General features: G+C 39.3%; 1 pseudogene; it reads left to right on the top strand.

Moving 5' to 3' along the window:
• The first annotated feature begins 374 nt into the window (after window positions 1-374).
• LOC129030543 (cell division cycle protein 27 homolog) lies at window positions 375-2,279 on the top strand (annotated as a pseudogene).
• The last annotated feature ends 1,555 nt before the right edge of the window (window positions 2,280-3,834 follow it).

Consider the following 3,834-nt stretch of genomic DNA (forward strand, 5'->3'; position numbering starts at 1 on the left):
GCCAATGGAACCCAAGGTAGAGGGAGTCAGCCGTCCTCACAGAGAGGACTCCAGCCCTAGGCCCCGCTGTGCAGACCAAATCAGAAGGAAGAGAGTCCTAAGGTCCTACATGCCACATCCCTCCACTGAACATGGGAGTGGATCTGTTTCCCAAACATGAGGTGACTTTCGCTTTGCAATGGATCACAAGGGGCCGGGCTTTCCAGAGTCGGCAGGATAAAGAAGTCATTCTGGCTCAGCCACCCCCATCCCCCGATAACTGGTGAATTTAAAGGAGTCGAGGCTGGCCGGGCCGGAGCCGCTACAGGGGGGAGGGTGGTGGGTGGGGTGGGGGTTTCCTGAGGCCCTGCAGAAATTGGGCCTTTGCCTCGAGGATGACAGTGCTGCAGGAACCTTTCCAGGCTGCTATATGGCAAGCACTAAACCACTATGCTTACCGAGATGGGGTTTTCCTCACAGAACGCCTTTATGCAGAAGTACACTCAGAAGAAGCCTTGTTTTTAATGGCGACCTGTTCTTACCTCCCAGAAAAGGCCTATAAAGCATATAGACTCTTTAAAAGACACAGTTGTCCTACACCACAATGCAAATACCTGCTTGCAAAATGTTGTGTTGATCTCAGTAAGCTTGCAGACTGGGAACAAATCTTATCTGGTGGAGTGTTTAATAAGCAGAAAAGCCATGATGATATTGTTACTGAGTTTGGTGATTCAGTTTGCTTTCCCCTTCCATTGTTGGGACGTGTATATTGCAAGACAGATCGGCTTGCCAAAGGATAAGAATGTTACCAAAAGAGACTTAGTTTAAATCCTTTCCTCTGGTATCCCTTTGAATCATTATGTGAAATAGGTGAAAAGCCAGATCCTGACCAAACATTTAAATTCACATCTTTACAGAACTTTAGCAACTGTCTGCCCAACTCTTGCACAACACAAGTACCTAATCACAGTTTATGTCACAGACAGCCTGAGACCATTCTTATGGAAACACCCCAGGACACAATTGAATTAAACAGAGTCAATTTAGAATCTTCCAATTCAAAGTACTCCTTGAATACGGATTCCCCAGTGTCTTTTATTGATTCAGCTGTAATTTCACCTGAAACTATCCCACTGGGAACAGGAACTTCCATATTATCTAAACAGGTTCAAAATAAACCAAAAACTGGTCAAAGTTTATTAACAGGACCAGCAGCTCTTAGTCCATTTACCCCAAGTTTTGGGATTTTGCCATTAGAAACCCCAAGTCCTGGAGATGGATCTTATTTACAAAACTACACTAATACACCTTCTGTAATTGATGTGCCATCCACTGGAGCCTCTTCAAAAAAGTCTGTTGCCAGAATTGGCCAAAATGGAGCAAAGTCTGTCTTCTCACAGAGTGGACATAGCCGAGAGGTAACTCCAATTCTTTCACTAACAGAAAGTTCTGGTCCATAAATAACTACAACACCTCAGGTAATGAGCCCCACTATGACATCTCCCCCAAATGCACGGCATCGAAGAAGTTCATGACTCTTTACTAGTGACAGTTCCACAACCAAGGAGAATAGGAAGAAATTAAAAATGAAGTTTCCACCTAAAATCTCAAACAGAAAAACAAAAAGTAAAGCTAATAAAGGAGGAATAACTCAATCTAATATAAATGACAACCTGGAAATTACAAAATTGGACTCTTCCAACAATTCAGAAGAGGAAATATCCACAATCACACCTCAGATTCAGGCTTTTAATCTACAAAAAGCAGCAGCAGAAGGCTTGATGAGCCTTCTTCGTGAAAGGGGGAAAGGTTATTTAGCTTTATGTTCATACCACTGCAAAGAAGCTATAAATATTTTGAGCCATCTACCTTCTCACCACTTCAATACTGGTTGGGTACTGTGCCAAATTGGAAGGTCCTATTTTGAACTTTCAGAGTACATGCAAGCTGAAAGAATATTCTCAGAGGTTAGAAGGATTGAGAATTATAGAGTCGAAGGCATGGAAATCTACTCTACAACACTTTGGCATCTTCAAAAAGATGTCGCTCTTTCATTTCTGTCAAAAGACTTAACAGACACGGATAAAAATTCGCCAGAGGCCTGGTGTGCTGCAGGGAACTGTTTCAGTCTGCAACAGGAACACGATATTGCAATTAAATTCTTCCAGAGAGCTATCCAAGTGGATCCAAATTATGCTTATGCCTATACTTTATTAGGGCGAGAGTTTGTCTTAACTGAAGAATTGGACAAAGCATTAGCTTGTATTCGAAATGCTATCAGAGTCAGTCCTAGACATTACAATGCATGGTAAGTGGTAATGAATTGTAAAGACAAAGTCTTGTTGATGGTGCTGGTAGTCACTAATTTTTCATGTTAGATAGCTCTTTACTGTCATGAATTTGGTTACTAATACTTAGGAATGGTACATACCAGTCAATAACTTCAAACTAACTTTTTTTATGAAATGTATGTCTTTAACAAACTCTTCAGTTAATTAATGATAATAGAATACGAGATGCTTATACTCAACAGTTTCAGTCTTCTACAAAATTATGCAGATACTGTAGTTATGTTTTGTTTGTTTGCTTGTTTAGTTTTGTTACTTGATTTGTTACTTTTTCTTCGAATACAAAAATGGTGATTGGGACAAAAAGTGCTTGGGAAATTGGAAAGGAATAGCATAATTCACTTATTGGATAATAGAAAAAAACACTGAAAAAGTTCACTAGCTGCTTTTTGACAATGTTCCGGTTTATTGAGTTACTATTAAGAACTTAGTGTATCCTTTATTTAGCAGTATCTCTGTTTTACTTTTTTGTATTTGTGTATAAGTAGACACATAGGAAATTACTACCTAGGTCATATTGTTATCAACTGAATAACATATGAAAAAGTTTGGTCCTACTTCTGCCTCAATACCATACTTACTGTTGACATTTATTGTATTTCTCTGGACTGACTTAAAAGTTTAAATATCAAGAGAAGGCAAGGCATGGTGGTTCATGCCTGTCATCCCAGCACTTTGGGAGGCCAAGGCAGGCAGATCACAACGTCAAGATATCGAGACCATATTGTGAAACCCCGCCTATATTAAAAGTATAAAAATTAGTTGGGCTTGGTGGCAGGCGCCTGTAGTCCCAGCTACTCAGGAGGCTGAGGAAGGATAATCGCTTGAACCTGGGAAGTGGAGGTTGCAGTGAGCCAAGATTATGCCACTGCACTCCAGCCTGGGTGACAGAGTGAGATGCCGTCTCAAGAAGAAATAAAATAAAAATAAAATAAAATAAAATAAAAGTATCAAGAGAAAGTATAATTCTGAAGTAGTAACTCTGAGGAAGCTTTTTTGTCAGATACGGTTATCTTTGGGGTTAGTTACTATAGCAGTTGAGTTTTAACACTTGATTTGCTTCTAAATCTGAAGCATTATATTACTAAAATATTTTTTGATTTGTGATTATGTTGTTTAAAGGATTATATATCATTTTGCAGTAGTAGTTGCAGTGCCTGAAAGATTGCCAAAAAAATAGTGCTAGCTATTGCTGACCAATGTAACAATCAACTTGCCAATATTGCCATCTCTTCCAATAGCTGTGTTCTCCATAATATTTTAAGAACTCAGTTCTTCATAAGGCTTGTGTTGTTTTTGATTTTTTCCCAAGTCTGGTGGATCCTTGTGCTGTTCTTTTTTAAATGTGTATTGTCGGTCCAGCTATTCCGCAGGAGACACATTCTTAAAAACCTTAACCATATCAAAAATTGTGTTTAAAGGAGGATTATTCGGACTGGCAAGCTTTTAGTAGGAGGAGTTTAAATGCTGACTTATTTAGGTAACTGTAAATACTGAGCAACTTTAT

This window comes from Pongo pygmaeus, chromosome 12 (genome assembly GCF_028885625.2).
Source record: "Pongo pygmaeus isolate AG05252 chromosome 12, NHGRI_mPonPyg2-v2.0_pri, whole genome shotgun sequence".
In the NCBI taxonomy this organism is placed as follows: Eukaryota; Metazoa; Chordata; class Mammalia; order Primates; family Hominidae; genus Pongo; species Pongo pygmaeus.